At 44.3% G+C, this 24979-nt stretch overlaps 1 pseudogene across 1 annotated transcript in view; it reads left to right on the top strand.

Moving 5' to 3' along the window:
• The window catches only part of LOC309564203 (trypsin-like), a 43365-nt pseudogene that overhangs the window by 17519 nt on the left and 867 nt on the right, over nucleotides 1-24979 (top strand). The window contains exons 2-3 of the transcript in view: nucleotides 22587-22651; nucleotides 24354-24606. The product of the transcript in view is annotated as a trypsin-like (transcript). The remainder of the gene's footprint in view (nucleotides 1-22586; nucleotides 22652-24353; nucleotides 24607-24979) is intronic.

Below are 24979 nucleotides of genomic sequence, written 5' to 3'. Positions count from 1 at the left end.
TTGTTGCGGCAATTTGTTTTCTCTATTAGAAGCCCAAGTAACAAGGTGACAACAAAGGAGCAGAATTGAGTTACAGAGACAGGGTGTTGTCACTCTATAACAAGAAGTGCCTGATCAGGAATCTTCATGGTAGGTCCGCCAGGTACAATTTAATTGAAATCTGCAGATTTAAAAAAATGAAAATTACTTTTTTATGATGACACAGTAAAGTTTAAATGATATTTTAGTGATTGGGTTCCATCTACTATAAAGCAAAACTTAATGTTACATAGTTAGAGAGGCTGAAAAAAGACACCAGTCCATCCAGTTCAACCTATGATGAGTGTATGTGTGTGTGTGGGTTTATGTCAATAGTACATTATATATCCCTGTATGTTGCGGTCATTAAGGTGCCCATCTAAAAGTTTTTTTAAACTATCGATGCTCCTCGCTGATACCATTGCTTGTGGAAGAGAATGCCACATCCTTACTGCTCTGACGGTATAGAACCCCATACGCAGTTTAAGGTGAAACCACTTCTCTTCAAATTTTAGCGAATGGCTGCTAGTCTTTTTGTATTCCCTTTCGCTGAATAGTTTTTTCGCTATGCTAGAGTCACCAGTATGGTATTTGTACATTGATATCATATCCCCTCTCAAGCGTCTCTTCTCCAGAGAGAATTAGTTCAATGCTGAGATCCTCCAGTCCATTTATTAGCTTTGTTGCCCTTCTCTGGACTCTCTCCAGTTCCAGCACATCCTTCCTGAGGACCGGTGCCCAGAACTGGACGGCATACTCCAGATGTGGTCAGACCAGTGTCTTGTAGAGTGGGAAAATTATTGTTTTATCTATGAAATGAATCCCCTTTTTAATACATGCCAATATTCTGTTGGCTTTACTTGCAGCAGCTTGGCATTGCATGCCATTGCTGAGCTTGTTGTCTACTAGGACCCCCAGATCAATTTCCATCTTTAATTTCCCCAGAGGTTCTCCCCCTAATGAGTAACTTGCGTTCGTATTTCTGGCACCCAAATGCATTACCTTACATTTTTCCTCATTTGCCATGTAGATGCCCATCCCATTATTTTGTTCAGGTCATCTTGTAAGAATACCACATCCTGCGTAGAAGTTATTGCCTTCCTTAATTTAGTATTGTCTGCAAATACAGATATTGAGCTGTTTATCACATTCTCTAGGTCGTTTATGAATAAATTAAATAGGATTGGTCCCAGGAGGGATCCTTGGGGGACCCCACTTTCCACACCAGACCATTCTGAGTACTCCCCATTTATTACAACCCTTTGGACTCACCCCTGTAGCCAGCTTTTAATCCAGGTACTCACCCTATGGTCCATATCTACGTACCTTAGTTTGTACAGTAAGGGTTTGTGGGGAACTGTATCAAATGCCTTTGCAAAATCCAGATACACCACATCCACAGGCCCTCCTTTATCTAGATGGCAGCTCACTTCTTCATAAAAGGTTAATAGATTGGTCTGGCAAGAGCGATTTTTCATGAATCCATGCTGATTACTACTAATGATACCATTTTCATTACTAAAGTCTTGTATATAGTCCCTTATCATCCCCTCCAATATCTTACAGAGCTTTGATGTTAGGGTAACCGGCCTGTAGTTCCCCGGGATATATCTCGGCCCTTTTTTAAATATTGGTACCACATTGGCTTTTTTCCAACTAGCTGGTACCATTCCTGTCAGTAGACTATCGATAAAAATTAGGAACAATGGTCTGGCTATCACCTGGCTGAGCTCTTTAAGGACCCTTGGGTGTAAGCCATCTGGTCCCAATGACTTATTTATGTTAAGTTTTTCAAGTCTAGTTCTGAGTTTGTTAACTATGAGGGTGCTTCCTGTGACATATTATTAACTTTAACATTACAAGCTGGGTTAATGTAGCCCCCCAATTCCTTTGTGAAGACTGAGGAGAAGAATTTATTTAGCACCTTCGCCTTCTCTCTTTTCTTTGTAGCCAGATTCCGTTTGTTGTCCTTTATGGGGCCAATGTGTTCTGGTCTCACTTTCTTACTATTTATATACTTAAAGCGTAACTCCACTTTTGTTGAGAAAAAAACATTCCTCTCTGGGTGATCTCTGCACATTGCAGGGATTATAACAAACTTTGTTGCAGATTCCTACCATTTGTTATTCTGAAGAAATCCCTGCTTGTTCCTCTGTGCCTCTGTGCTAAGTGGGTCTAATGGGAGTAGTTTCATAATTATCACGTAGCTGTGGCAGCTGCAGAGCATTAATGAGGAAAGCTGCTGGGCCTGCATCCCTTTAGACGTGTTCCTATTGGGGGTATCTCACCAAAAATGACATTTTTGTTGCAGGGGATGCCAGAAATCTGATTTGTATCTTAGGCAGACTTCTGGGAAAATCAGTGAGCCAATCACACAAGCGGGAAATTATGTTTCTGGGGTGTGGTCAGTACACATTCTGTGTACAGAAGAGTTCCAGGTAGCCATATGGCATTGCATTTTCAGAAAATTACAATGGCTGATGATTGAAAAGGAAAGGACATTTTTATTAACATTCCATTACAATATGATTTGTGTCGCAATTGTATACACTATATTATTTTTTTCTTTATTTCCAATTTATTTTTCCACAAAAGTGGAGTTACCATTTAAATAATTTCTTGGGGTTTTTTGTAACTCTCTTCCGCTATGTGCATTTCATGATCTATTTTAGCCACCCTAATTTCACTCTTGCATTTCTTGTTGCATTCTTTGTAATTTTGGAATGCTGCCAATGACCCCTCAGCCTTGTATTTTTTGAAGGCCTTTTCTTTAGATTTTGTATGCATTTTTACATTGGAGTTTAGCCACCCAGGGTTTATTTTAGCTCTTTTAAACTGATTCCCTGTTGGAATGCACTGGCACCTTTATTTAGTATGTTCCTAAAGCACTTCCATTTTTCCTCCGTGTTCTTTGTTCCTAGGATTTTATCCCATTTATTAGCGTCTAGCATGGAGTGCAGTTTAGGGGAAATTGGCTCTTTTGAAATTCGGTGTCCTTATATTACCCTTGTATTTACCTATGGTCACTAATTCCTAAGTTTCCCGTATTTCTATATCCGCAATCAGGTTTGTATTGTTAGTAATTAGTAGGTCTAGTAACACAGTGTTTTTTGTTGGTGCGTTCACCATCTGACCCATGAAATTGTCCTGCAAAACATTTAGGAAATGGCAAGCCCTAGATGAATGCGCGGGTTCCGTCTGCCCAGTCTATATCTGAATAATTTAAGTCCCCCATTATAATGACATTTCCCATCCTTGCTGCAATTCCAAGCTGTGATAGGAGGTCACCTCCCCCTCCTCCCTCTGGTTGCGAGGCCTATATTACTATCCCCAATAGTACCTTTCCTTTGAAGTTCCACCCATAGGGATTCCACCTCCTCCCTAGCTCCATTAGTGATATTGTACCTCATATTCACTTGCAGATTGTTCTTGATGTAAAGGCATACCCCTCCTCCTTTTTTACCCTCTCTATCTCTACGATAACGGGAATACCCCAGTATGTTTGCCAGCCAATCATGAGAGCTGTCAGACCAAGTCTCTGGGATTCCCACAAAATCGAAATCCTCCTCATACATTAACAGCTCCAGTTCTCCCATCTTGTTGGCCAGACTTCTAGCATTGGTATACAAACCTTGTAATTGAGCCTGGTTGCATACTGTATTCTCGTTAGATGTTATGAGGCTGCACTTTCATTTTTTTCAGCCTACCTACATTAGGTTTTGGCTTTCTGGTCACCCTACCGCTAATGCCTCCAATAATGCCCGCTGAACCTTGCTCCCTGCTGGCTAATTCTACATCGCCCCCCCCATAGCCTAGTTTAAAAGCCCTTCTAACTTTTTGGCCATCTTCTCTCCCAGGACGGCTGCTCCTTCCCCATTTAGGTCTAGCCCATCCCTACTAAAGAGCAGGTAGCCAACTGAGAAGTTGGCCCAGTTCTCCAGGAACCCAAACTCCCCCATACTACATCAGCTCCTCAGCCACTTGTTAGCCATAATCTCCCGCTGCCTCTCTGGCATGGCTTGAGGTACAGGTAGGATTTCTGACAATATTACCTTGGAGGTCCTACTCCTCAATTTAGCTCCCCAAAATTGTTTTTTAGGATTCTCCACCTTCCTCTAACTTTGTCATTAGTACCCACATGTACCATGACAGCCGGGTCCTCCCCAGCCCCACCAAATAGTCTGTCCGCCCAGTAAACAATAATCAATTTGTCGCTCACGTTTTTTTTTTTCGAAAGATTGCCCTTTCTGTCCTTCTAATAATTGAGTCCCCTACCACAAAAACATGTCTTTCCTTACTGTCACTCCTGCCCTCACTGGAGGAGTTCTTCCCCTGGAAGCCAGGGGCATCATCCTGCTCACGCAATGCTGGTACCTGACTAGTTTTCCCATCATTACGCAACAGGGCAAATTTATTGGGATGTTCCAGCCCAGGACTGGCCTCCTTGACTCTTTCCCTTCTACCCTTCCTAACTGTCACCTAACTACTCTGCTCTGGTGCCTGCCCCTTTGTCTCTCCACCCGCCTCTGTGCTGGCCCCTGCCGGTACGCTCCCAGTTCTCTTTAAGTATGGAGATTCTTCTCAGTGTTGCCAGTTGCTTCCCTAGATTCAGGACCTGAGCTTCTAGGTAAGCAATATGCTTATATTTTGTGCAGCTGTATTCCCCCTCAATCGCATGATCAAGGAACGCATAAGGTACTCCCAATACTTAGGTATTCCCTTACTCAGGTATTCACACTACTCAAGTACTCCACAGCACTCAGTTACCCCACATCAGTCCCTCCACAGCACTCAGCAGTACCCTGTTACTCCACAGCACTCAGCAGTACTATGTTACTCCACAGCACTCAGCAGTACTCTGTTACTCCACAGCACCGTTTTCTCCCTCTCCCCCAGTCAGCCTGTCACTCCCTGCTCTGCTTCTGTCACACTCCCATACATTCCCCCTCCAGTATGTGGATACACTCCTCCGCCTCTGTCACCTCCTGGTCCCACCTCGGCTCCTCTATCAGACAGCCAGCATTGTGGGGTGACGCTGTCTGTCCCTCCCTCCTCTGTTGCCGCCGCCTTCGCTCCCGGGCCCCCAGTCTCTCTCTGTCTTGGGGGGGGGGGTCACAGTTTTTGGTTCCTACGCTCACTCACACACGCTCAGCTGACACTCCTCACACACGCTCAACTCAGCTGTCACTGATTTCCGTGCCCTTTCCTCCTGTAGCACAGCACCACCTGCTGGGCACCCACCGCTATACACAATGCCACAGATGTAAAAAAGGAATATGCTCAGTGTAGTATAAAACCTCCGTAGAGTGCTGTATTTAATTAAAAATGTCTTTTTAGGAAATGAGTGGAGAACAGATAATACATAGGAGCAAAAAATAAAGAAGTCCATTTGCTCAGTAAGACACATTTTTTCCTTTTAGTGGACATGAAGCCAGAACATTTGCAAATTTAATTATCCGGGTCCCCTGTAGCATCTGGTTAACACCTTAAGAGTCCCCAGCTACAACCTAAAAAGCTGGTTGTTTTTCAGGTTAGCTGGTAAGAGTGATGGGAATTCTTTGTTTCTGATGTACAGCTTACTGCAAATGCTAGTTGTAGGTTGGGCAGGTTGACACTTTTTTGCATAATTGATAGTTTACTAGCCTTTCAAATACAATGCCTGGCCTGTTCTTCAGTGACCAAGGCCCATTCTGATCTAAGATAAGAAGGTGCAGGAATTGGAGATGATCTGAGATGTGAAGGTCAAGAAATTGGGTCTGATCTCAAATGTGAATGTGCAAGAATTGGGGTGATATGAGGTGTGAAGGTGTAGCAATTGGGTCTGTTCTAAGATGTGAAGGTGCAAAAATGTGGGTAATCTGAGGTGTGAAGGTACAAGAATTGGGGCGGATTTGAGGTGTGAAGGAGCAGGAATTGGGGCTGATCTGAAGTGTGAAGGTGCAGGAATTAGGGTGATCTGAGATGTGATAGGTGCAGGAATTGGGGTTGATCTGAGGTGTAAAGGCAAGAATTGGGGTGATCTGAAATGTGAAGGTGCAGGAATAGGGGTGATCTGAGGTGTGAAGGTGCAGGAATTGGGGTGATCTGAGGTGTGAAGGTGCAGGAATTGAGGCTGATCTGAGGTGTGAAGGTGCCGGAATTGCGGTAACCTGAGATGTGAAGTTGCAGAAATTGGGGCTGATCTGAAATGAGAAGGTGCACAAATTGGGGTGATCTGAGGCATGGAGGTGCAGGAATTGGGGTTATCTGAGATGTGAAGGTGCAAGAAGTGGGCTTATCTTAGATGTGTAGGTGCAGGAATTGGGCTGATCTAAGATGTGAGGGAGCAGGAATTGAGGTGATCTGAGACATGAAGGTGCAGGAATTGGGGTCATCTGAAATGTGAATGAGCAGGAATTGGGTTGATCTGAGATGCGAAGGTTCAGGAATTTGGGTTGATCTGAGATTTGAAGGTGCAAAAATTGAGATGATCTGAGAGGTGAAAGTGCAGGAATTTGGGCTGATATGAGATGTGCACGTACAAGAATTGGGCTGATCTGAGATGTGAAGGTACAAGAATTGGGGTGATCTGAGGTGTGAAGGTACAAGAATTGGGGTGATCTGAGGTGTGAAGGTGCAGGAATTAGGGTGATATTTGACATGAATGTGCAGGAATTGGGCTGAACTGAGATGTGAAGGTGCAGGAATTGGGCTGATCTGAGGTGTGAAGGTGCAGGAATTGGGCTGGTCTGAGATGTGAAGGTGCAGGAATTGGGGTGATCTGAGTTGTGAAGGTGCAGGAATTGGGCTGAACTGAGATGTGAAGGTGCAGGAATTGGGCTGATCTGAGATGTGAAGGTGCAGGAATTGGGCTGGTCTGAGATGTGAAGGTGCAGGAATTGGGGTGATCTGAGTTGTGTAGGTGCAGGAATTGGGGTGATCTGAGTTGTGAAGGTGCAGGAATTGGGGTGATCTGAGGTGTGAAGATGCAGGAATTGGGGTGATCTGAGGTGTGAAGGTGCAGTGACTAGGGCTGATCATTAGCAGTACAACTATGAGTAGGGTTGAGCGGACACCTAGATGTCCGTGTTCGACGGGTTCGGCCGAACTTTAAAAAAAAGTCCGGGTCCGTGTCCCGGACTTTTACCGAACTTTTCCCGGACACCGAACCCCATTGAAGTCAATGGGGACCCGAACTTTAAGGCACTAAAATGGCTCTAAAACACCAATGGAAAGGGCTAGAGTGCTGCAAATGGCAGCAAAACGTAGTTAAGAGCGTGGCAAGTGCTCTGCAAACAAATGTGGATAGGGAAATAACTTAAAACAACAAAAAAAAAACAGAAAAATAAAACAATGTTCTTCATCTCTGAAGGACGAGGCCCATAAGGAGTAGGAGGGAGGTTGAGGTGGTGGTGGATGTGGCGGTGTCATAGGCGTGCGCACAGGGTGTGCCTGGTGTACCTGGGCACACCCTAATCACCTAGGGCACATAGCATTATCGCTCTGTTTGCCAGTGAGGAGATGGGAAAGATCTCCCTCGCACCTGCTCTGCTCTATTTCTCTTTGCCAGCAGGGAGAGTAATGTATCGGGGCCATGTACATGTAGGCAAACACATGCATGTGTATTTCAACTTTGGGGTGCACACCCTAATGCAATAGGCTGCGCACACCTATGGGCGGTGTAGGTGGAAGCGGCGGTGGAGGAGGACCAGGGCCGGATTAAGAGCATCATGGTCTTGGTGCTGAGGATTTTGAAGGGCCTTAAGGGCCGTGCCTTGGCATGCACCCAGAGGAGGAAGGGTGCAGCCATGCATGCCTAAGTCAACATGGGATGCTGTCTCTGAAGCCCATAAACACATCCATGCATCGGCAACTGTCCCTCCTTGTCCGGCCTTCGCGCTGTGTGGGGAGGTTCTGAGGGTGCTGCCTGGGGAAGCGAGCATAGAAGCCAGACTTCTGTGTTTACAAGTGACAGAAGAGCGGTCACAGTGAATATGGCCAACCCGGGGCCTATATAAAAGGTAGGGGCTTGCATGGAGCTGCAGCTCCAATAGCCCCTACGTTAATCTGGCCCTGAGGAGGAGGACGAGGTAGCCAACACTGCTTCTTTTCACAAATTTTAAATGAGGGTACACCCCAAAAGAGTGAGAAAGAGCAAAAATGGAACAATGGCTGGGTAAGGTCGGTATCCATTGCTATTCTGCACAAGGTACGGAAAAGTCCCGTGGGATCCATGCCTGGTTCATTTTAATGAACGTGAGCTTGTCCACATTGTCTCTGGACAGGCGGCTGCGCTTGTCTGTTATAACACCCCCAGCCGTGCTAAATACCCGTTCAGATAATACACTGGCTGCAGGGCACGCCAGCACCTCCAAGGCGTAAAGGGCAAGCTCAGGCCATGTGCCCAATTTGGAGACCCAGAAGTTGAAGGGGGCAGACCCCTCATTCACTACATGTAGGCGTGTGCACACATACTGCTCCACCATGTTGGTAAAATGCTGCCTCCTGCTAAGACGTTCCATCTGAGCTGCTGGTGCTGCTGTTTGTTGTGGCGTGCTGACAAAGCTTTTCCACATTTCGGCCATGCTAACCCTGCCTTCTGAGGTGCTGGCGGTGCCCTGGTTGAGTTGGCGACCTCCTCCTCCTCCTCCTCTGCCTTGTGCTTCCACTGTGGCCCCGCTGTCAGATGGGAATGCCAGCAGCATCGCGTCTACCAGCGTGCGCTTGTACTCGTGCATCTTGCGATCGCGCTCCAGTGAGTGAATTAAGGACGGTACGTTGTCCTTGTAACGGGGATCCAGCAGCGTGGCCACCCAGTAATCAGCACAAGTTAGAATGTGGGCAACTCGGCGGTCGTTGTGGAGACACTGCAGCATGTAATCGCTCATGTGTGCCAGGCTGCCCAGAGGCGACGAAAGGCTGTCCTCTGTGGGAGGTGTATCGTCCGTGTCCTCTGTATCCCCCCAGCCACGCACCAGTGATGGCCATGAGCTGGCCTGGGTGCCACCCTGCTGTGAACATGGTTCCATCTCCTCCTCCAGCTCCTCCTCCTCCTCATCCTCCTCATCCTCCAGAACTGTGCCCCTGCTGGACAATTGTGTCCCTGGCGTTTGTGTGTGCAGGAACCCACCCTCGGAGCCCCTTGCGAATGACTGCCCTGAAAGCCTTTAAAATGTTACCTCTTCATCCTCCTCCTCCTCCTCCTCATCCTGTGCCACATCCTCTTCCATCATCGCCCGAATTGTTTTTTCAAGGAGGCATAGAAGTGGGATAGTTAAGCTGAGAACGGCGTCATTGCCACTGGCCATGTTGGTGGAGTACTCAAAACAGCGCAACAAGGCACACAGGTCTCGCATGGAGGCCCAGTTATTGGTGGTGAAGTGGTGCTGTTCCGCAGAGCGACTCACGCGCGCGTGCTGCAGCTGAAACTCCACTATGGCCTGCTGCTGCTCGCACAGTCTTTCCAGCATGTGCAAGGTGGAGTTCCACCTTGTGGGCACGTCACATATGAGGCGGTGAGCGGGAAGGCCGAAGTTACGCTGCAGCGCTGCCAGGCGAGCAGCAGCAGGGTGAGAACGCCGAAAGTGCGCACAAACGGCCCGCACTTTCTGCAGCAGCTCTGACATATCGGGGTAGTTTTTAAGGAACCTCTGCACCACCAAATTCAGCACATGCGCCAGGCAAGGGATGTGCGTCAAACCGGCTAGGCCCAGAGCTGCTATGAGATTTCTCCCATTATCGCACACCACCAGGCCGGGCTTGAGGCTCGCTGGCAGCAACCACTCATTTGTTTGCTGTTCCATGCTCCTCCACAACTCCTGCGCGGTGTGTGGTTTGTCCCCCAAACAGGCAAGTTGTAAAACTGCCTGCTGTCGTTTACCCCTGGCCGTGCTGAAGTTGGTGGTGAAGGTGTTACGCTGTCCGGATGAGGAGGCGGTAGAGGATGAGGAAGCGGAGTAGGAGGAGTTAGGAACAGGAGGCAAACTGAAGCGCCCTGCAATCCTCGGTGGTGGAAGGACATGCGCCAAATTGCTATCCGCCTCAGGCCCATCCGCCACTGCATTTACCCAGTGTGCCGTTAGGGAGATATAACGCCCCTGACCGTGCTCACTGGTCCACGTATCGGTAGTTAGGTGGACCTTGGCACAGATGGCGTTGCGCAGTGCACACCTGATTTTTTCCCCCACTTGGTTGTGTAGGGAAGGGATGGCTTGCCTGGAAAAGTAGTGGCGGCTGGGCACGACGTACTGTGGGACAGCCACCGACATAAGGTTTTTAAAACTGTGCGTCTCCACCAGACGGAATGACAGCATTTCAAAGGCCAATAATTTTGAAATGCTGGCATTCAGGGCCAGGGATCGCGGGTGGGTAGGGGGGTACTTCCTCTTCCTCTCAAGTGTTTGGGAGATGGAAATCTGAACGCTTCCACGGGACATTGTGGAGATGGTTGTTGGTGACCCAGGTGGTGGTGTTGCTGACAGATCGTCTGTTTGCGGGGTGGCAGGTGCCGGTATCACTACAGATGTGGCTGGAGCGGCCGAGACTGCAGCAGAAGAGGAAGCAGGATGAGCCAGAGACGTTTCTTGGTTTTGAAGGTGTGTACTCCACTGCAGCTCGTGCTTTGCACTTAGATGCCTGATCATGCAGGTTGTGCTCAGGTTGAGAAGGTTTATGCCTCGCTTCAAGCTCTGATTGCACAGGGTGCAAACCACTCGTGTCCTGTCATCAGCACATTTTCTAAAGAACTTCCACGCTAGAGAACTCCTTTGAGCTGACTTTGGTGCGCTCGTTCCCTTGCTGCGTTGGGCAGTAGCGGGCGTAGTGTCTAGGGCACGGCCGCTCCGCTTCTGCACCCTGCTCCCTCTTCTGCTGTGCTGGTGGCTCTGTGCGACCACCGCCTCTTCCTCCAAACTACTCAGGTCACCTGCATGACGTTCATTCCATGTGGGGTCGAGGACCTCATCGTCCTCCACATCATCTTCCACCCAGTCTTCACCCCTGCCCTCCTTGTCGGTCTCCACAATGCTGAACGCCGCAGCAGTTGGCACCTGCGTTTCGTCATCATCGGAGACGTGCTGCGATGATCCTTGCATGTACTCATCTTGAGAAATAAGTGGTTGGGCATCGCTGCACTCAATCTCTTCCACTTCTGGGGCAGGGCTAGGTGGATGGCCCTGGGAAACCCTGCTGACAGAGTCATCAAAAAGAAGAAGAGACTGCTGTATGGCTTGGGGCTCAGACTGCTTGCCTGATTTGCAAGGGGGTGAGGTGAAAGACGGTTGGACATCGGCTGCAGGTGCCAACTGTGACCTTTCTGCAGTAGACTGGGTGGGAGACAATGTGAAGGAACTGGAGGCACTGTCAGCAGCAAACCAATCTACTATCGCCTCCACTTGTTCTGGCCTCATCACTTCTAGGGGCGTATGATGCCCTACCAAATACTGATGCAGGTTCTGTCGCCTACTCACACTTGAGGAAGGTGTTTCACTTGTGCGTGTAGCTGGCACAGATCGACCACGTCCTCTCCTTGCAACAGGAGCTCTAGCAGCAGCACCACCACGACCCAGGCCACGGCCCCTATTTGACGCTCTCCTCATATTTCTGAAATTTAAGATCTTGCCCTAGAAAGGTCTTTATTGAATAGCGGAACAAAAGAACAACAGTATCGCACGGGTGTATCTCACAGTCGAATATGCAAACTATGCCGCAATTTAATGTTTTTTACACCAAAAGGGTGTGTATTGAATAGCGGAATAGGATAAAAAACTGTGTATCTCACACGTACAAACACAGACTAGGCCCGATTAAATTTTTTCCTACCCTAAAGGGAGGATGAGGAAGAGGAGTATGGAACAGGCAGCACCCTCAAATCTTCAGAAGTATGAGATGAACCCCAAAAACTTGGAAAGGTGGATCTCACACGTACCGACACAGACTATTCCGCAATTTAATTGAGCCCCAAAGGTTTTTATTGAATAGCGGAATAGGAAATATGATCAAAAAAAAGTGTATGTTTTTCACACGTACAGAAGCACACTAGGCCCCAATTACTATTGTTTGTACACCTAAAAGGATGGATGAGGAAGAGGAGGAGGAGGAGTATAGAACAGGCAGCACCCTCAAAGCTTCAGAAGTATGAGATGAACCCCAAAAACTTGGAAAGGTGGATCTCACACGTACCGACACAGACTATTCCGCAATTTAATTGAGCCCCAAAGGTTTTTATTGAATAGCGGAATAGGAAATATGATCAAAAAAAAGTGTATGTTTTTCACACGTACAGAAGCACACTAGACCCCAATTACTATTGTTTGTACACCTAAAAGGATGGATGAGGAGGAGGAGGAGGAGTATAGTACAGGCAGCACCCTCAAAGCTTCAGAAGTATGAGATGAACCCCAAAAACTTGGAAAGGTGGATCTCACACGTACCGACACAGACTATTCCGCAATTTAATTGAGCCCCAAAGGTTTTTATTGAATAGCGGAATAGGAAATATGATCAAAAAAAGTGTATGTTTTTCACACGTACAGAAGCACACTAGGCCCCAATTACTATTGTTTGTACACCTAAAAGGATGGATGAGGAGGAGGAGGAGGAGTATAGAACAGGCAGCACCCTCAAAGCTTCAGAAGTATGAGATGAACCCCAAAAACTTGGAAAGGTGGATCTCACACGTACAGACACAGACTATTCCGCAATTTAATTGAGCCCCAAAGGTTTTTATTGAATAGCGGAATAGGAAATATGATCAAAAAAAAGTGTATGTTTTTCACACGTACAGAAGCACACTAGGCCCCAATTACTATTGTTTGTACACCTAAAAGGATGGATGAGGAGGAGGAGGAGGAGGAGTATAGAACAGGCAGCACCCTCAAAGCTTCAGAAGTATGAGATGAACCCCAAAAACTTGGAAAGGTGGATCTCACACGTACCGACACAGACTATTCCGCAATTTAATTGAGCCCCAAAGGTTTTTATAGAATAGCGGAATAGGAAATATGATCAAAAAAAAGTGTATGTTTTTCACACGTACAGAAGCACACTAGGCCCCAATTACTATTGTTTGTACACCTAAAAGGATGGATGAGGAAGAGGAGGAGGAGGAGTATAGAACAGGCAGCACCCTCAAAGCTTCAGAAGTATGAGATGAACCCCAAAAACTTGGAAAGGTGGATCTCACACGTACCGACACAGACTATTCCGCAATTTAATTGAGCCCCAAATGTTTTTATTGAATAGCGGAATAGGAAATATGATCAAAAAAAAGTGTATGTTTTTCACACGTACAGAAGCACACTAGGCCCCAATTACTATTGTTTGTACACCTAAAAGGATGGATGAGGAGGAGGAGGAGGAGTATAGAACAGGCAGCACCCTCAAAGCTTTAGAAGTATGAGATTGTGTTCACTGTACCCCACAAAGATTGTGTTCACTGTACCCGACAAAGATTGTGTTCACTGTACCCCACAAAGGTTTTGTTCACTGCACCCCACAAAGATTGTGTTCACTGCACTCCAAAAGAATTGTCTTCACTGCACCCCACAAAGATTGTGTTCACTGTACCCCACAAAGGTTTTGTTCACTGCACCCCACAAAGATTGTGTTCACTGTACCCCACAAAGGTTTTGTTCACTGCACCCCACAAAGATTGTGTTCACTGTACCCCCCAAAGATTTTGTTCACTGCACCCCACAAGGATTGTCTTCATTGCACCCCACAAGGATTGTCTTCACTGCACCCCACAAGGATTGTCTTCACTGCACCCCACAAAGATTGTGTTCACTGTACCCCACAAAGATTTTGTTCACTGCACTCCAAAAGGATTGTCTTCACTGCACCCCACAAAGATTGTGTTCACTGTACCCCACAAAGGTTTTGTTCACTGCACCCCACAAAGATTGTGTTCACTGTACCCCACAAAGGTTTTGTTCACTGCACCCCACAAAAATTGTGTTCACTGTACCCCCCCAAAGATTTTGTTCACTGCACCCCACAAGGATTGTCTTCACTGCACCTCACAAGGATTGTCTTCACTGCACCCCACAAGGATTGTCTTCACTGCACCTCACAAAGATTGTGTTCACTGTACCCCACAAAGCTTTTGTTCACTGCACCCCACAAAGATTGTGTTCACTGTACCCCCCAAAGATTTTGTTCACTGCACCCCACAAGGATTGTCTTCACTGCACCCCACAAGGATTGTCTTCACTGCACCCCACAAGGATTGTCTTCACTGCACCCCACAAAGATTGTGTTCACTGTACCCCACAAAGATTTTGTTCACTGCACTCCAAAAGGATTGTCTTCACTGCACCCCACAAAGATTGTGTTCACTGTACCCCACAAAGGTTTTGTTCACTGCACCCCACAAAAATTGTGTTCACTGTACCCCCCAAAGATTTTGTTCACTGCACCCCACAAGGATTGTCTTCACTGCACCTCACAAGGATTGTCTTCACTGCACCCCACAAGGATTGTCTTCACTGCACCTCACAAAGATTGTGTTCACTGTACCCCACAAAGGTTGTGTTCACTGCACCCCACAAAGGTTTTGTTCACTGCACCCCACAAAGATTGTGTTCACTGCACCCCACAAAGATTGTGTTCACTGTACCCCACAAAGGTTTTGTTCACTGCACCCCACAAAGATTGTGTTCACTGTACCCCACAAAGGTTGTGTTCACTGCACCCCACAAAGGTTTTGTTCACTGCACCCCACAAAGGTTTTGTTCACTGTACCCCACAAAGGTTTTGTTCACTGTACCCCACAAAGGTTTTGTTCACTGCACCCCACAAAGATTGTGTTCACTGTACCCCACAAAGGTTTTGTTCACTGCACCCCACAAAGATTGTGTTCACTGTACCCCCCAAAGATTTTGTTCACTGCACCCCACAAGGATTGTCTTCACTGCACCCCACAAGGATTGTCTTCACTGCACCCCACAAAGATTGTGTTCACTGTACCCCACAAATATTTTGTTCACTGCACCCCACAAAGATTGTGTTCACTGTACCCCACAAAGATTTTGTTCACTGCACTCCAAAAGGATTGTCTTCACTGCACCCCACAAAGATTGTCTTCACTGTACCCCATAAAGGTTTTGTTCACTGCACCCCACAAAGATTGTGTTCACTGTACCCCACAAAGGTTTTGTTCACTGCACCCCCCAAAGATTGTGTTCACTGTACCCCACAAAGATTGTGTTCACTGTACCCCACAAAGGTTTTGTTCACTGCACCCCACAAGGATTGTCTTCACTGCACCCCACAAGGATTGTCTTCACTGCACCCCACAAAGATTGTGTTCACTGTACCCCACAAAGATTTTGTTCACTGCACCCCACAAAGATTGTGTTCACTGTACCCCACAAAGATTTTGTTCACTGCACTCCAAAAGGATTGTCTTCACTGCACCCCACAAAGATTGTGTTCACTGTACCCCACAAAGGTTTTGTTCACTGCACCCCACAAAGATTGTGTTCACTGTACCCCACAAAGGTTTTGTTCACTGCACCCCACAAAGATTGTGTTCACTGTACTCCACAAAGATTGTGTTCTCTGTACCCCACAAAGGTTTTGTTCACTGCACCCCACAAAGATTGTGTTCACTGTACCCCACAAAGGTTGTGTTCACTGCACCCCACAAAGGTTTTGTTCACTGCACCCCACAAAGATTGTGTTCACTGCACCCCACAAAGATTGTGTTCACTGTACCCCACAAAGGTTTTGTTCACTGCACCCCACAAAGATTGTGTTCACTGTACCCCACAAAGATTGTGTTCACTGCACTCCAAAAGGATTGTCTTCACTGCACCCCACAAAGATTGTGTTCACTGTACCCCACAAAGGTTTTGTTCACTGCACCCCCCAAAGATTTTGTTCACTGCACCCCACAAGGATTGTCTTCACTGCACCCCACAAGGATTGTCTTCACTGCACCCCACAAAGATTGTGTTCACTGCACCCCACAAAGGTTTTGTTCACTGCACCCCACAAAGATTGTGTTCACTGTACCCCCCAAAGATTTTGTTCACTGCACCCCACAAGGATTGTCTTCTCTGCACCCCACAAAGATTGTGTTCACTGTACCCCCCAAAGATTTTGTTCACTGCACCCCACAAGGATTGTCTTCACTGCACCCCACAAGGATTGTCTTCACTGCACCCCACAAAGATTGTGTTCACTGCACCCCACAAAGGTTTTGTTCACTGCACCCCACAAAGATTTTGTTCACTGCACTCCAAAAGGATTGTGTTCACTGCACCCCAAAAAGATTGTGTTCACTGCAGCCCACACACAGAAAAATGGATGTGGATCACTGACACCTGCCTATCTCCTATCCCACACCACACAGCAATATCGATTGTAGTTTGTAGAACACAGTTTCCCTAAAATTCAGCAGACTCTGTCCCTAACAGGATTGAGAAGAGATCGTAGATCAGGAGAACTAAGTGCAGACCCCACCCCACACAGCAATATCGATTGTAGTTTGTAGAACACTCTGACCCTAAAATTCAGCAGCAGCCTCTCCCTAACAGGATTGAGAAGAGATCGTAGATCAGGATTGAGTGCAGACCCCACCCCCCACATAGCAATATCGATTGTACTTTGTAGAAGACACTGACCCTATAATTCAGCAGACTCTATCCCTAAAATGCCTACAACTCGCCCTGCCTAAACACTCCGACCTGTCCCTCAATTCTATCCGGACACAAATGGTTTTTTCCTGCCTATCTTTCCCTAATCAGCAGCCAGCACGTTGATGTGTGCTCTGTCCCTGATCTAAGCAGCATAATGACGCCGCTGCGGCTGCCTCGAACTTATAAAGACTTGGTCACATGCTTCAGACGGCCAATCACAGCTACTGAGACATTTGCAGGCATGGCTGGGATGGCTTAAGGCACACCAGTTAAACGATTGTTGATTGGCTGTTGAAAGCCCGCCATGAAAAGAGCGCCAAAGCATGCAAAACCCAGAAATAAAACGACCGAACACAGATTTTTACCCGAATATACAGTAAAGTGTCCGTGTTCGTGTTCGGGTAACAAAAATCCAATTATTCGGTACGAACACGAATAATACAGTCCGTGTTCGCTCAACACTAACTATGAGTATAAAACATTGAAGAAATACACAGCCCCAGAATGCTAATGTTCACAGGCACAACAGCTATCTAATGCTTATATATTGATGTTTATTCTAGGAAAGGTTGCTGACCTTTAGTCTAGTTTATATGTTCTTGTAGCATATCATGAACTTCTTCTTAAACCTATTTGAAACTAATCAGCAAACAATTTAGAACCTTGGCTGAGTTATTAATCTAGCAAAACACACATCAGAGAACACTGAGCTCGTGAACATGCTGCAGCCTATATATTGTTATTACACAATATTTGTATTTGAATAATCTTTAGCTACAATGATTAATAAGTTTATCTGTAGCTGAAATTCAATTGCATGTAAACCTAAACAGAATGATATTTAGTTTGCTAAACTATTATATATATATTGATTTTTTTTAAAATACATTTTTTAATGTTTTTGCTTCTTATTTATTTATCTTATTTCCTTGTTTTTTAAGTGAATTAAAATTAGAAATTAAAATGTAGATAGAATTCCTATCTACATGCACTCCAGCGATGACTGCGTGGCCTTTCTCAGGGAGGGATTCCACAGCAGACTATGTTTGCATAATATGCATTTTTGCGGCAATTTGTTTTCTCTATTAGAAGCCCAAGTAACAAGGTGACAACAAAGGAGCACAATTGAGTTACAGAGACAGGGTGTTGTCACTCTATAACAGGAAGTGCCCAATCAAGATTCTTCATGGTAGGCCCACCAGGTACTATTTTATTAAAATCTGCAGATTTAAAAAAAATGAAAATTACTTTTTTATGATAACACGGTAAAGTTTAAATGACATTTTAGTGATTGGGTTATATCTACTATAAAGCATAACTTAATGTAAAAAAAATAAAAAAACATGCTCAGTATAGTATACAACCCCCGTAGAGTGCTGTATTTAACCACTTGCCAACCGCCTAACGCAGATTTACTGCGGCAGGGTGGCTCGGCTGCTCATAATCAAATAGATCTACATGATTGTGTGCAGATGATCTCAGCGGCGCGCACGAGTGGCACTCCCGCTGTGATTAGGCACAGCGGGATGCAGACCACGCTAGGAGAGGGCGCGATCGCCGTTGGCCTCCTGCGATCTTCGGCAAGACTGACAGAAGAGCTGTCTGGAATGTAAACAATGTCAGAGAGGCAGGGAAAGATCTTGTGATTCAGCTAAGCTGATCAAAATGATAAGCTGATTCAGCTAAGCTGAATCACCAATCTCTCTGTGCCTCTGTTCAATCCATCCCCCACACAGTTAGTAAGCACATCTAGGGAACACATTTAACCCCTTGATCACCCCTAGTGTTAACCCCTTCCCCGCCAGTGTCATTTATACAGTAACAGTGCATATTATTTAGTACTGATCACTAGTTTCGTATTGCCAATTCCTCCTAGATGAAATTGGTGATGTGTGGGCTTAAGGGGACTTTACTGGTATCATACTCAAGGTTGTACGACTACACATATATTTATATAAAAATTTTTATTTGTATTTATATCTAAAAAAGAGACATTTAGGCTACATTCACACCTGAGCGTAGCGTTTTTCGCGCGTTTTTTACCGCGATTTTACAACGATTTTTGCGGCGTTTTTTACCGCGATTTTACCGCGATTTTTACCGCGATTTTTGTGCAGGCGTTTTTAGATTGAATAGAGATCAATGGAAAACGCCTGTAATCTGCCCAAAAAGAAGCTCATGTACTTTTTTGAGCGTTGGGCGTTTTGTATACAGCGTCAAAACGCTCAGATGTGAACAGGGGCCATTGAAATGAATAGGATTTGTCTTGTTGGGCGTTTTGAGAGCTGATCCTAGAGCAGAAAAACGCCCCAAAAACGCCCCAAAACGCCTAGATGTGAACGGAGCCTAAAATTTACACATTGACATTAACAAAACATCCAGAAAAGTACATAAAGAAAAAATATAAATACATGACCAACAAATATTGGTGACAATTCAAAGTTGTTTCGACACGTAAGATCCTCCTTATGTTGATATGGGGCTATTCATGCCACCACTTAAATCCTTGCCCGACATGTTTCGCTATACAAAGCTTCTTTAGGGGCGGATTAGCTTGATAAAGATATCATTACTGTCTATAAGATAGCGATACAAAATAGTTATTAGTGAATTACACAAATAGGAAAACTTTCAGAGTGTTGATATAGTTGGAGAGCAGATCCCAATACCCACACGTACCCCGCATGCAGCATTCCAGATGGCTAGGTGGAAAAATAGGGAATTGCGCACTAATAACTATTTTGTATCGATATCTTATAGACAGTAATGATATCTTTATCAAGCTAATCCCTCCCTGAAGAAGCTTTGTATAGCGAAACATGCCGGGCAAGGATTTAAGTGGTGGCATGAATAGCCCCAATTCAACATAAGGAGGATCTTACTTGTCAAACAACTTTGAATTGTCACCAATATTTGTTGGTCATGTATTTATATTTTTTCTTTATGTACTTTTCTGGATGTTTTGTTAATTTCAATGTGTAAATTTAAATGACTCTTTTTTAGATATAAATAAAAATACAACTTTTTATATAAATATATGTGTAGTCATACAATCTTGAGTATGATACCAGTAAAGTCCCCATAAGCCCACACATCATCAATTTCCTCTAGGGGGAACTGGCAATACGAAACTAGTATAATTTGGGATGTAGGTATCAATTATGGTAACAATACATATTAGAGCACAATCAAATTAAGTATAGTACTGATCACTGTATTAATGTCACTGGTCCCCAAAAAGTGTCAGATTTGTCCATCGCAATGTCGCAGTCCCGATAAAAAAATCGCTGATTACTAATAAAAAAAAATAACTAAATAAAAACTCTGCTGCTGCTATTGCCGCCAGGCACCTGCGATCGCTCCCCGTGGAGAGAGAACAGCGGTCTGCTGTTGTAAACACAGCAGACCGTTGCTCTCTCAGGAATCAATGCAGAGCTCCTGTGTTCCTTCTATTTAGGCTCACAAGTCTCAGTGTTGATTCCATAAGCCCCTCCCCACCACAGATAGAAAGCACCCCTAGGCTCACATTTAACCATTTGATCGTCCCTGGGCGAGTATCATTATTACAGTAACAGTGCATATTTTTAGCACTGATTACTGTAGTAATGTCACTGGCACCCCCAAAGTGTCAAAAATGTCAGTTAGGATTCCGATCTGTCAACCGCAATGTCGCAGTCCCACTAAAAATTGCAGATCGCCGCCATTACTAGTAAATAAATAAATAAGAAAAAATGACATAAATCTTTCCCCTAGTTTGTAGAGAGCATAACTTTTGTGCAAACCAATCAAAATACGCTTATTGTGATTTTTTTTTACCAAAAATATGTAGCAGAATACAAATTGGCCTAAAATGATGAAAAAAAGTTGATTTTTACATTTTTTTTTAATTGGTAATGTTTTCTAGCAGAAAGTGAAAAACGTATTTTTTTTTTTCAGAATTGACACACCTTTTTCAATTATAGCGCAAACAAAAATCGCACAGGTGATCAAATACCACCAAAAGAAAGCTCCATTTGTGGGGAAAAAAAGGACAATTTTATTTGGGTACAGCGTCACACGACCGCGCAATTGTCCATTAAAGTAACACAGTGCTGAATCGCAAAATTGGCCTGGTCATCAAGGGGACAAATCTTCCAGTCCAGAAGTGGATAATAATCATAGAATGCATTAAGATAAAAAAAAACCTTCTGTCTTTACAATCCCTTTAATATACATTAAAATCAAATACTGTAGTGGCAATAGTAATAATGAAAAATAAAGAAATGATGATATTGATAAAGTAGTATACTACAAAGTACATTATTAATATAACCATGAAAGCAAAACCATCAACAAAATATTTTTTCATGCATATATATATATATATATATATATATATATATATATATATATATATATATATATATATATATATATATAATTGTATACTCTCCTAAATAAGAAATTAACTGTAAATGAACATCTGATTCTACATGGAAGAGAATTATAATACCATAGACAATTTTTTTCTTCACTTTTTCTACCACTGTAACAACTTAATTTGTCTTTTGTGGAGCAATGTAATTATAATTTGTACACGTTTCCTTTGGATGTTTAGAGTGATAAAATCTACATTTACATTTGTAAAAAATTATCCTTCCATGACCAATACCATATCTCAAGGTTGCTGATAAATATAACAATTTTTTAGCATATTCTGTAAATATTGTCTATACATTAATAGAAGTTTGCACATACTGACACAGATGGGTGACGTGCAGCTAAACATATAAGTACCCATGTTACAGTCCAACTAGTCACTGGTCACCTGAACACCATGAAACTCCTTCTGATCTGTGTGCTCCTCAGAGCAGCTGGTGGGTCCTCTTTACAGGGCCAGTGCTACCACTAGGCGAACTAGGCATCCACCTAGGGTGCACTGCCTTCAAAGGCACAGCCATAGTCAGTGCCACATTCCTCTCCTGTCATCTTCTCATCCCCGGTGGATGTCACCTCTAGAGAGGGGGGCAGTGTGTACAGGAAGGGGGTGTAGGGTTAAAAGGGGGCAGTGTGTATAGGAAGGGGGTATAGGCTTAAAGGGGGTGTAGCATTAAAGGAGGGCAGTGTGTGCAGGGAGGGGGTGTAGTGTTAAAGGAGGGCAGTGTGTATAGGAAGGGGGTGTAGGGGTTAAAAGGGGCAGTGTGTATAAGAAGGGGGTGTAGGGTTAAAGGGGATGTAACATTAAAGGGGGGCAGTGTGTGCAGGAAGGGGGTGTAGTGTTAAAGGAGGGCAGTGTGTATAGGCAGGGGGTGTAGGGTTAAATGGGGTGAAGCATTAAAGGAGGGCAGTGTATGCAGGGAGGGGGGTGTAACGTTAAAAGAGGTCAGTGTGTATAGGAAGGGGATGTAGGGGTTAAAAGGGGCAGTGTGTATAGGAAGGGGGTGTAGAGTTAAAGGGAGTGTAACATTAAAGGGGGGAAATGTGTGCAAGAAAGAGGTGTAGTGTTAAAGGAGGGCAGTGTGTATAGGAATGGGGGTGTAGGGTTAAATGGGGTGAAGCATTAAAGGAGGGCAGTGTATGCAGGGAGAGGGGTGTAGTGTTAAAGGAGGGCAGTGTGTAAACGATGGGGTTGTAGGGGTTAAAAGGGGCAGTGTGTATAGGAAGGGGTGTAGGGTTAAAGAGGGTGTAACATTAAAGGGGGGCAATGTATGCAGGGAGGGGGTGTAGCATTAAAGGGGGGCAGTGTGTGCAGAAGGGCAGAAGGGGGAGGGCAGTGTATACAGGAAGGGGGGTGTAGGGTTAAAGGGGGGGCATTATTTGCAGGAAGAGGGGCAATTTGTACTGTTTTTATTTTGGGGGGGCGGTGCAAGTAGCTGGTCTTGCCTAGGGAGCAAAATAGTCTAGCATCGGCCCTGCCTTTTTACCTTTACTTGAAACAAAAATCCTTGTATGCATATTTTTTTTAAGGTTACAAATGCTGGATCCCTCCTCAACTCCTTGTGGGTGATCTCCGCTGCTCACTGCTACAAGACGTTAGTGGAATTTTCATGACAGAAGTTTTTACTAGAATAATTTGGAGTCATGATTGTTTTGTTGGTTGGTAGATTGGTTGGCTGGTTGGTTAATTGATTGGTTGGTTGCCTGGCTGACTGGTTAGTTGGTTGGTTGGTTGGATTATGGAGGGGCTGGTTGGTTGGTCTGGTTTATTGATTTACTTATTTACTACTTTATATATTTACTTATTTAAAATTAATAAAGGATTACTATCACAAAAATAATTCTGGTAGCTGTATTCAATTAATCTACATAATTAAATATTCAGAATACTATTCCTTTTTTATTTAGTTTATATATATATATATATATATATATATATATATATATATATATACATATATTTCTCTCCAAATTAACATGGAGAGCAAGTTGTCCTACAAAAGTGACAAGTGGCTAGTTTTTTTTTTTTTAATTAGTTGGCTGAACGACAAAAAAAAAAAACTGAACCAATTTTCCCATTCACGTATTTGAGGTGGAAGGGGAAATCCTCCCTGCTGTGTCATTGTATTCTGACAGTGGCAGTTCCCCACCATCAGAATATACTGATAAGTGCTGCAGCTGATTGGCTACATGAGTTGTTCGAGCGAAATGATACCAACAAGCCCATTCATGAAATTTGATCGACTTAACTTCTTATGAATGGGAGTGCCCATTCATGGATCAAAATTTGTTCCGTTCCTGCTGAACCGTCTAAATTTCGATCCATGTATGGCCAGCTTAAGACTATTCATGGTGCTTACCATGGACCATGGTCATCCTTATTCCCACAGTATAAATCTTCTTACAGAAAACAAAACACAACTGTTGCTGCAAATGTGCAAGCATCCCTAGCAGTCTTATAGACACTCCCAACCTCCCTCACTATCATTTATGCTGGAAAACTTAGGCAGTATCCATATTTCTGTCCTGACAAGCTCACTTTAAAAGGAAATTTAAAATAATGCAAAAGGATTTGTAATTCTCCTTCGCTAAATGTTGAGTGTCACCTCTACTGCCGACACAGATACGGGGCAGAAAGTTATAAACTTGTCACAGGATAATTTTATAGAACATTTTATAGATGCCCCAACTAAACATGTATCTCTATTAGACCTTGTAATCTTGAACAATTTTGTGCTAATAAAGTAGAATTTGTGTAGCGGTGACCATTACATGATTTTATTTAAACGTAGATTAAAACAACAAGCACATACTGATAAGACAAAAACACTTAAATTGTAAAGGTTTCCAGATTCCCAATGCTGAGGGCTGCTTTCCGAAACATAGACTGAAAGGAAACATTGTCTACACAAAGTTGATTTATATCCTGTTGTGAGTCTTGTAGACAGAGGCTCCTCTAAGTGTGTTTATGTTCAAACCTTTAAGTGAATAGTGCTCACCTTCTCATTCAGTCATATATGTATGTGTAATCATGGCACATAGCTTACCACTATGAAATATGGATGTGAGACTCAATCACCATGCTCCCTCTGTATGTTTAGGGGTTGTAACTTATTGGATATTTGTGTGACTCTTGAAAAATATAAATTGAAATAAAAAAAAATTGTGCCCCGAGTTCAGTTTTAAAGGATGGAAAAGTATCCATTTTCAGCCTATATCACTCTTAAATACCCAATGCAGATTAGATAGTAGATCTGCATTCCATAACTACATTGCACACTCTTTATGTCTATCCAGGAGCTTTCAGGTCAGACTGGGAGAACACAACATTGCTGTCTCCGAGGGCACCGAGCAGTTCATCAACTCTGTCAAGGTCATCAGACATGGAAGGTACAACTCCAGAACCCTGGACAAAGACATTATGTTGATTAAGTTGCCTCTCCCGCCACCCTCAACTCCTACGTCAAGGCCGTGTCTCCGCCCATTGGCTGTGCTGCTGTCAGCTCCAACTGTCTGATCTCTGGATGGGGCAACACTCTCAGCAGTGGAAGTAAGTCAGGCCAATTGTATAGTTGACCATTAATCTCCTTAGCCACTTGTGCAGTTAAAGTAAAACTAAAGCCAGAATGTTTTTTTCCTAGATGAAATGGGGAAAGGATTGTAGTGCTGTCTGTGTCCCCATCTGTGATTTTCTCTCTTTATTTTTTGCCCTGGTGAGCAATATCACTGTCCTGAAAATGGAGTTACATGTTTAGTTGTCACCAGAAGAGGAATTTAGAGTAAATAATACAATGGTCTGAGTAGGGATTTCTTCACACTTAGAAGAGATATCCTCCATCTAACTGTTATCTTTACAGGACAAGCAAGAAAGAATCTCCCTATTCGGACACAGATGGCAAAAAAATAAAAACATAAAACAACAA

Source organism: Pelophylax lessonae, assembly GCF_965119305.1.
Source record: "Pelophylax lessonae genome assembly, chromosome: 9".
Classification (NCBI taxonomy): domain Eukaryota; kingdom Metazoa; phylum Chordata; class Amphibia; order Anura; family Ranidae; genus Pelophylax; species Pelophylax lessonae.
Note: the sequence above shows the minus strand (reverse complement) of the source record. Positions and strands in the feature narration are given on the sequence as shown.